At 30.4% G+C, this 10,746-nt stretch overlaps 1 long non-coding RNA gene across 1 annotated transcript; it reads right to left on the bottom strand.

The window, feature by feature from the left end:
• Positions 1 to 5,515: 5,515 nt before the first annotated feature.
• On the bottom strand, positions 5,516 to 8,166 carry LOC134280192 (uncharacterized). Its single transcript, XR_009994858.1, has 4 exons — positions 8,006 to 8,166; positions 6,186 to 6,344; positions 5,877 to 6,078; positions 5,516 to 5,731 (listed from the first exon to the last, which is right to left on the bottom strand). It is a non-coding gene; the product is annotated as an uncharacterized LOC134280192 (long non-coding RNA).
• Positions 8,167 to 10,746: the final 2,580 nt, after the last annotated feature.

Genomic DNA, 10,746 nt, shown 5'->3' with positions numbered 1-10,746 from the left:
TGATAAAAGGTAGACAAAGTTTGAAGCAAAATTTAAAGAATTAGAGAGGATTAAATGTGGTTTGAGTTGAACTGCCTGAAAGTGGAGGCACTAAAGTAAGTACTAAATAGAAACAGTTGTTTCCGTTAATCTTAAACACATTGAAGACTAAAAATGGAGGTGAAAAAGCTGAACTGAAAAAGTCAAGATGGCGACCGTGACCAACCTTATTATTATAGTATAGGCGATATTTTTATTTATAAAAAGAAAAGTTAAAAACGTCAGGCGCCTGTTGTTGATCAGTAAAGCTAAGTCTGAGTAACTTGAGCTTTTGACTAAGATGAGCCAAAGAGAAAAAAACAAAACAAACGTGCAAAACAAAACTTTTTTATATACAAAAAGCATTAATATCACAGTCAAAACAATAAAGGCACATACAAAAAGAAAATATATCAATACGGTCTAGAATAATAGTGCACACTTAAAGGTACTTGGACACAGATTTGAAGTTAATTTTTTCTATATAATATAACGAATTATATATTTTAATAGCATTACACACAAAAATTAATTAAAAATCTTATTTCATTTAAAAGTTATTGCAATTTCAAATTTTTTGGCGGGTTTGATTGACACATCCTTGCACTTTTACAAATTGTAATTTTACTCTTAATACTTATGAAAAGTGGCAATCTTGTTGTGTATGAATGAAAAATATCAATACTATAATCCAGAAAATTCAGAGTAGACATGTTCGAAAGCAAAACAAACACACAATATATTCTCAGTCCGTGCAGTTGTGGTGAGCAGACTTTGACAATTGAACGCACCCGATGAAATCAAAACATCAACAAAAACAGAGCTCCTGCCTTGTTTACAAAAACATAACTCGAGTGTGATCGATTTGCACATACGACTTAGCTCGGAATGACGATACTTGTGAAGGCGTTTTGCTTTCTAACATTACTACTCCGTATAAAATTATTTTTCTGGATTAAACTTTTAATATGTCTCATTAAAACACAACAAGATTGTAATTTTTCTGAAGGATTAAGAATAAAATTAAAATATGTGAAAGTGCAAGGATGTGTCAATCAAACCCGCCAAAAAGAATTGAAGTTATAATAACTTTTAAATGAAATAAGGTTTTTAATTAATTTTTGTGTGAAATGCTAATAAAATATATAATTCGTCATATTACTATGTAGTATACAGAAAATATTAACTTCAAATCTGTGTCTAAGTACATTTAAACTCATATTGGTGTAAATAAAGAAAAATTCCATCAGGAACAAAATAATCATATTTATATAAATGGCACACATGTATATTTGAAATATAGACAAATTTAACAAATAGATAAGCTTTTAAGAGACTGATTTTCATCACAAAACAAGATGTGTTTGTAAAACACTATAATCCCCCCGATGGTGACACAATTCTGGAGTGGGGCGTAGACTGAAGTGGTATACTTATCCCTGACAGTGCAATGGTTATGGGCTAGGTTAAAGTTCACAACAGACAGACAGAACAACAACAATATACCCCAAAATCTTTCGATCCGGAGGCATAATCAATATATATATATATATATATATATATATATATATATATATATATATATATATATATATATATATATATATATATATATTAAGTTATTGGTTTCACATAATTAAGTTTTTTTTTTAATATATTTACGGTAAAATGTAGCAACGAGTACAGTGGTCAGATAACTTTTCTGCAGCACTGTAATGATTTTAAAATCTAAATGTGTAAGCTTGTATATATTTTTAACAAGATGAATAAAACACTTTTTTAAATCATAATTTAAAAAGACGGAAGAACGGATGTGGAATAATAGTTTCAGAGACTTAATAAAACAATGTTCTAGGTTACAAGTATCTTTTTTTCATGTAAGTTCTGTCAATTTTTTTTTAAACAAGCATGATCAATTACATAGATTTAAATAGTGCTACCTCATTATATATTTTACAGACACAACCTCTAATTTGCAGCCAGTGGACATATACATAACATTAAATTTTTATAACGTTTTAAGCCATAAAATATTTACGATGGGCATGCAATCCATATGGCGAACAAGAATTATGGTGATAGACCCAGCACAAACGGATAATGCAAACCGGTAGATAAAGTGAAATAACCTAAAACACGACACTTGAGATTGACTCTGAGATTGGTTTGGAGCATACTTGAAAAATCTTGAGTTTGTACTCCATTGGAGTTTGAGTATGAGTACGATATTATAATTTTCATAACCTCAAGTTTGGTGTTTGATTTTGAATTTGGGGTACGGAGTTTGAGTTTGAGTATGATTTTGAACTCCAAAAAAATTCATAACCTCGGGGCCTGATTTCTTCATACCACTCCAAAACTAACTAAATAAAAATGGCCTGACTCAAATCTGTTTCTTATAGTCCCGGGCACGATACTTTTTTTCTTCCTTATTCCTTTTATCCCATCAACAAATATGTTGACATTTTCTATAAAAACGATTTCCCCACCTTTATTTTGAACCTTCCTAACCAATTATTTTACCCTGAGTTTGGAGAGGTCAAAATCGAATTATTTTAAAGCTGGCCTGATAAAACTAAAGTAGAGAAAGAACTGAAAGCCTGGCTTTAATTGTTCGAGAACTTTGTCTGATCCGAAATTAATACATATAAATTTTTTTTCTTTTGGTCATTGCTCTTGAACAGATAGATTTTGTATAACTATGATTAACAATATCCCATTAGTTACCAGTTATTGAAGTTAACAGTCCTGACCCAAAGATATGTTATGATTTTAAAATTAAATAAAGAATACATCAAAGAAATTCCCGTATATTTTCTAATCAATAATCATTTTCTTCTCATAATTTAAAAATTCGGCCCTAGAATAGTTAAAATAATGTTCATATTTTAGAGACATTCTTTTAGTTTCAAACAAACAGTACTTTAATCTCCATCAATGTAGAAACACTTCGTTTGACAATGTACATGTACATCTATCAGTCAGGGGTAACGCATGTAAATTCTTAAAATTCCAATTCACTTTACTATTAATTTGTTCAAAATCAAAACAGGATAATAACCACTAACATTATATCGATGATAATGACATGAAACTTTTCAACAATTTCAAACTTTCGAAAAGCCAGCACTATTGAAAATAGTTAGCAAAGTATGTGCACAAATTGTTATATCACAATTATCCCAATAAAACAAATTAAATTCTAATTAGATTTAAATCATTTCATTTGATAATCAAATCAAATGAAAAAATATTGCACAAACCGCTGATCCAGGCATAAGCGTCTCTTGATATGGCTTTATAGGATATATTTTGGAACTTTAGTCCCTTATTATTAATAGTATGCATTCACGTCATTAACCGTCGGGTGGCGCTGCGGTATTAGAGGTGGTTACGCAAACGTTTGAATTTGTCAAGCGCTTGACTGAGTGTAAACAAATGGTAGCGTGGCGAGACACAGAAGTTTCTCCTGGTAATATACCTCCAAATTAATTTATTTGTAAGGAATGCCAACTCGCTGTGATATGCCAGGATGTTGTAGAGGTTGGGACACTCATTTTTTTCAGATCCAGACATTTGTTTCAGACGAAAAGAGATGCTAAATCGGTCATTAAAATCAGCTGACTAGGGAAGCTTGCATGGTAAACACGACGTCGCTTGTCATCAGAATTTCGGAGACAGCGATAAGAAGGATTAGATTTTCGGTAAAACAATAATTTTGATATATTCTAATTAGTAATTCACGAAGTATATGTCATTAATCATATACATTAAACAATGAAAATGTCAATGCACATATGTCAAAGTATAAATTAAAATGTCGACCTTGTGACAATTTTGTCTTAAACTAAGCTGAAAAAGTGAACTCCTTTCTTATTTTTTCGGCAAACGACATTTGATTTATTTATATGAACAGTGTCCAAAATAGCTTGACACATGGCATTATCATTTCAAAAGTTTGAAATCGATTTAAATGTCAAAAGACTTCATGATTTTGTTGTTTAGGATTAAATCTGATAAATTTAATGTACATTGGTAGTTTTCTTTTTGAAATGAGGACAAAAGGAGTTTATGATGTTTTTATGTCCCCATAGATTTGAATTGATTCATTAGCAAATGAACATTAAGTCTGTAATTTATACATGATATTAAAATTTATTATAGATATACCGCGGTATAGACAAATATATTAAATTTTAACACCAGGAATAATGAGTTATTTTTCCTTCACTTGATCAGTTCTTGTAGGGTCTTTGCTTTTTCCTAGGTAAATTTTGATTATATTTTACTTTAACTCTGTACAAAACAAAAGTAATATTTGCACATATTTGTTTACAGGAGACAAAAGTAGACTAAAGAAGGATGCAGTAAACTTAACATTCAGTATTGGCCTAAATTCCAGCAACAGCTCCGGGACTGCGATCAAGACCCAAAGTATACAAAGACTGAGCTTCAAGTGTGCTTTATAAAGTTTCGACCAGTATCCCCAGTGATAATTAGCAGTCACTGTGATGTTTCTTTAAAATCAGAGGCTCAGAGCCATACATATTTTCCTTAAAAATGAGATGAAAAATTCAATGCAAGCATTTCAAAGCTGTCAAAGCCTCAATCTGAATGATTCTTTCTCATACACGTATTGGAAGAAGCTATCAGGCTATAAAAAGTGAGATGTGCTTAGAAGATGTAGAACTGATACTTTTTAAATTTTAGAGTACAAGTACATATTTTTAAGTATTTTTGACACATGGGTCAATTTTTCATTATTTTTAAATAAAAAATAAAACTTATATGATTTTTTTTTGCTTGCTTTAAAAAGAAAAAAAAAAAACATTAAAAATGATTGTACTTGTATTATGAATTCTGTGGAGTCATTCAAATCGTTAACTTGTGCGGTTCAATGTTCGTGGACAAGAAAAATTTTACTTGTTCATGAGGACATCCTTAAAAAATTGTTTGTTTGGAATTGCCGCCTGAAGCATTTCAGACACAGGAGGGAGGGAAATTAGTTTTTTTTTAAATTGAAGATAATTTTTTTTATTTTTGATAAAAATCTCAGTAAACAGTAAATATATTTTCTGACTTTTAAAAAAAGTATCTACCATCAACAAAAAATCCTAATTTTACATAGATCTGACACTATATTCATTGTTTTGTATGTAATGGGCAAAAAATATTGACTTAATAAAAAAAAATCTTCCTACTTATGGTCAATAAAATGTTTTCAGGAGGGGGCATTTCAATGAGGCAGGAGGTAATTCTAAACAAACTATAATTTTATTTTGGCCTGAGTATGAAATTTTGTGGATTATAACTCTTTAACAATGTAGATTAAATCAATCAATATGTTTAAAAAAATAATTTTCATGGATACATGAATTCATGGGGTATTCAGACTCTTGAAATCCACGAACATTGGTTACCAAGAACATTGTACCTGTATGCTAAAATTTAAGTGTGAAAAGAATATGTATAAATGTTTAATACAATCTTTAATTTTTGTTTTTATTTACAGCTATAAATAAAAATAAGCAAAATCCTTAACAGCAAAAAGTTCAAGCTTTGGAAAGATAAATCCATTTCAATGTCACTTTGTACCAACAAATCTTAAAATGTTAAGTCTGTGCATTCTTTCATTTCACTAAGTTCTCTTGCCAGGGATTCTTCGAGTACATGGACATCAGCTTGTTTTCTCTTCAAAATTTTTTTGGAGCCCCTTTGAATATGAATGAGTAGCAATTAGTATAGAGTAATAGCATTATTAAGACTGTACTTGTTTTTCGGTAAATTAAACTGTCTTTTAATATTTTTAATTTATAAATAAAATTGATCTACTTTTCAAAGGAATATAAAACCCTTACCGTTTGTGAAAATTCTGAAGATACTGCATACAAAATTATTTTTTTTATTTGAGAATTCTCCAAGCATGAGCATAACTGGGCTATGTGTGTACAGGCTGAATGTTACCCCATATTTCCAGCAGAACATTTTCTCGGACTTTGAACATGGTGAATGTATAGGACTGCCAAACTTCTCAACATCCAGTGTTAGGTTGTAATACACCTAGTGATAATGAAAGGAAATATATATATATTTTTTTAGAATTAAAATTAGAAGCATTGAAGTATTACTTAGGTATAATTTATGAGTACCTTCTATCATTTATATACCATTCCTGTTTTCCCCCTGGTAGCACTAACAATAGGATGGATGCCATTCCATGAGTTGGATGAGGGAAAAATAGAATTTTTAAATTACATGTACCATCCGGCCAAAATAAAGCTCCATTTAAGCTTTGACATCTTACTGGTATTTTACCTGCAGATTTCCTGAATAAAATAAAATGATAAATTTATATTCCTAAATATTAATAATAAAAGCAATTTACTCAGCATAGGCTTTCATTTAGAAATAAAACATATCTTACACTAACAGTCAGCTAGCTGCAAAACTGTAGCTCTCCAAAAAAAAATTTTCGGAGACCAACAGATACTGTACAAAATGAACCTAGCAAATTATAACTTTAAAATATTTGTAATCATTCGTGGTGTTGTATTGCTCTATGTATACATGTACACATAGCTACTGACTATGATAAAAAGATGCACAGAACAAATAATTTCCTGAATCAAATCAATTATATGCACTATAAAGTATAAGGGCACATATTAATCTATGTTTGTTTGTTGTTTAAAGTCCTTAATTCTGAAGAATTTTTACTCATATGGAGACACCATCATTTGAGAGTGGCGGACTGCAAATTTATACTTATTCTTGGCTTTCTGGGCCATTGAGCAGTGATGCATTGTATCTTTTTTGTGCCAACATCTACTGCGACACAGGACCACAGTTTACTTAACATGTCTTATCTGTAGGACTGGTCTCCACACCCTGAAGTGGATTTGAACCCGCGACAGTGCAAATATTCTTAGGCCAAAAAAATAATAGTCTTGTTTCCTGCTACCATCCAGAAAAAAAAATAGGGTAGGTAGGTAGGAAAATTATTTTATTGTTTAATTTAATTTTATTTTTTCCAACGGTATTCTTTTGGATATGAACTACTACAAAACAAAATTAAACATGTCATAGCTAGGTAGATATCATCTTTAAAAATGAAATTCCATGTCTTTTGATGCACAACTCAAGTGGAATTTTATGTAAGTTCATATTTTATAAATATATTTCATGTAATACAACTTGAGTATATATTTTTTTTCACTGTTGAAACATGAAATTCGTAAAATTTTGAATTTTTTCCCCAATAGCTAAAAAACACTTTAAGGTCGGGTGCAAAAAAATAGGGTAGGTCGGGTAGCAGGAAACAAGACTATTTTTTATTTTGGCCTTACAAACCACTGCGAGATGCAGGCCATTTGCATCAAAATAAAAAGGATCGAGCCTCCAAATTGTTTTTCGGTGAATTTGAAAAACAATGTCAAGCTGATCAAGAATCGATTATCTTTATCAATATCAATGAATGGTCATTTAATGTATCTCTGTGTAGGATCTGGAAAGTCTTTTGGTGAGGAATGAAATGTGTCAGGTATTTGTGTTTGTTTCAATTTTGTTTATTTTCTTTTGTTATGGTAATTTGTTCAAATAAAAAGAATGTTTAGCTTGTATTTGCCTTGCAATTAATTAATTACGTTGTACAAATTTAACCTTGATGATCATTTGGGACTTTGTTCTTTAAAACAAACAAAAAAACAACAACAACGAAATGCAACTGTATGAAGCCAGTGTAGGCCTTCATAACCTATAGCTGTGCGATGATTGTCACGTAAAAATGAAAAAATAACAAAATATAGCCATAAGCATTCAAACCATATACTTATTCCATTTGAATATAGTGTTTGTGCAAGCACAAATATGTCGATTGTAAACAATACTTCCACTTTGTCATTGTACTATCTTCGTCATGTAGGCATGTTACACTCGATATTTCTTAGAAAGTTTCCATAAATGTGTATTCTATACAGAAAATAATTACCCAAGATTCAGATAAACCTTTCTCCAGGTTGTGACAGCTCGATTAAAGATCGAATCAGCCCCTTGGTTTAGCTCCGCCAACTTTCAAGTTCGAAGAACACGTTGATTTGTTTACTTTGTTACAAGCGCCGCGCTGATTAAAACGTTTACGTAACCACCTCTAGTACACCAGCGACATCTGACGTCAAAAATATGACGAATGACTCCCATTAAACTTACATTTGAAAAGTTCTTCACGTCTTTGATTGTGTAAAAAATATAACTAAATTCATTGTGCTATAATAGTTCTATTAGACAGAAAAAAAAGATATTTTCATACGCTATCAATCCATCAAAAATATAGTCCTTGCTTGTTTTCAAACGCGGTTTACAATTTCAAAGTTGTACAATTGTGATGAGGAAAGTAAAATATGGTCTTTTAAATTTCCTACACCCAATTAAATAATACATATACGCGTATGTACTTTGAATATTTCATCTAGTCAGAAACCAGAGAAGAATCGTACCTTTTTTTTTTTTTTTTTTTTTTTATTTTATTTTTTTTCCATGGTTTTACAAAAGGAAAAATGAGAGAGAGAAAGAGAAAGAGAGAGAGAGAGAGAGGAGGAAAGAAGGGAGGGAAAGGAGGGAGGGGGAGAGCAAGAGAGAAATATCAATTAAATAAATTCTTCCAATACTTCCAGGCCTCATCAAATTTTTCTTGTTCATTGTTTTTCTTTGCTATTATTTTATTAGTGTCATATAATATTTTTATGGAGGACATCAACCCGTTCAGAGAAGGAGTATTGTTGGCACATCTCATACTGTAAATAAAATACTTAATTTGGAGAGCAATAAGAGTTTTCACTTTTTCTGACTTCACATGTGACCCCAATATAAAATCTTTCTTTGAATATGTAATATATTTATGAATTCTGCTAAAACATAGAGTAGAAAAGGCTTCTAGTAAGCCCTGCACTACTTCACATTCCCAAAATATATGTTCAATAGTTTCAATTTCTTTTATACAGAAGGTACAGATATTAGTATCATTTTTTTTAATTTTATGTAGAAATAAGTTTGTAGCTAGGATTTTATGATTTATTCGAAACTGAAACCATTGCAGTTTTGTATTTTGTGTGAGCTTAAATGGGAGAGAGAAAATATTTTCCCATTCAGCATCACTCAAATCGAAGCTACGGTTCCATCCAATTTTCCCTAAAGGTTCTTCTTGATTACTTTTTAAGATTTCATACAATTTTCTTGATTTTTTGACATTTAATATGGAGAACAGTTCTTGAGATATATGTGGGTAACTAAACTTTGATAAAGGCTTCTTTATTTTTTTCATCCATTCTCTAACAACTGCCAAGACTGCATTATATTCAAGAAAATGAACTTTCATATCATATGTTTTATTAAAAGCAATCAGGTTCATAAAGGATCCATCTTCGTTCAATAAATCATTAACACAATAAATATTATTCTCAAACCATTTTCTATCAAAAATAGGTTTTCTATCTATTATGAAATTAGTGTTGTAAAAAAGTGGTTCCATAGCTACATTATATGTTGAATCTGAGTTTTTATCTAAAAAATATGCCCATGATTCCAACACATCTTTCCAAAACAAATTTTTAATAAATTTCAGTTTTCCTCTAACATATTCTGTACCACATAATGTTAATTTTTTCATCTCTAAGTCTAAAAGTGAATGTATACTGCTCTTTTGCATCACAATTTTCTTCACCCACATTAGTTTTAAAGACATAATAAATTCCTTGATGCTAACCATTTTTATACCACCATCTTTGTAATTTTTTATGTATCTTAATTTTTTCACTCTGTAATTATTTTTTCCCATAACAAAAGTAAAAAAGGTGTTTTCTAATTCCTTTAACTGAGCTTTAGAAGGATTTGGAAGTGAAGCAAAAATGTGGTTTAATTGTGGTAGAAGAAGGGTTTTCAACACTGTTAAACGCCCTAGTGGTGTGAGATTTCTGCGATTCCAGTTTATCATAGTTTTTTTTAATTTTTTCAAACTTATGTTTAAAATTTAAATCACCAATTTTCTGTAAATCAACATCAAAATCAATACCAAGTAGTCTAAAAGCGCTTTTTCCCCATTCTAAATCTACACCTACATCCAAAATGTGATTGCTATGTTTCATACTTCCTATCCATATGACTTGTGTTTTACTGTAATTGATGTGAAGTCCTGATATTTTAGCAAAATACTTCAAAGTTTTTAAACTTAATTGTAGAGACTGTGCACTACCATCCAATATAAGAGACGTATCGTCTGCTAACATAGTGATCTTATATTCTTTATCTAATACCTCGATTCCTTTTATATTTTTATTATTCCTAATTAAAATTGCTAATATTTCAGCACAAATCAAAAATAGATAGGGGGATAGTGGATCACCTTGGCGACACCCACGGTGTAAGAAGAATGTTTCAGAAATATGACCACCTTGATTAACTGCTGCTGTAATATTTGTGTAAAATAATTTTACCCACTTCTGAATAGAGCTACCAAATTTAAAAAATTGAAGTGACTTTTGGATGAATGACCAGGATATTGAGTCGAAAGCCTTCTCAAAGTCAATTAGAAGAAGCAGCCCTGGGATATTTTCCTCTTCTGTATATTGCATAATATCATAAATGGTTCGAATATTTTCTGATATATTTCTACCTTTTATAAAACCTGTTTGATCAGAATGAATTATTTTGTTTAAATGTTTTTTTAATTCTATTTGC

The sequence above is a fragment of the Saccostrea cucullata genome, unplaced genomic scaffold (assembly GCF_032062105.1).
Source record: "Saccostrea cucullata isolate Sc308-1 unplaced genomic scaffold, CSIRO_AGI_Scuc_v1 ctg483, whole genome shotgun sequence".
NCBI classification, from domain to species: domain Eukaryota; kingdom Metazoa; phylum Mollusca; class Bivalvia; order Ostreida; family Ostreidae; genus Saccostrea; species Saccostrea cuccullata.
Note: the sequence above shows the minus strand (reverse complement) of the source record. Positions and strands in the feature narration are given on the sequence as shown.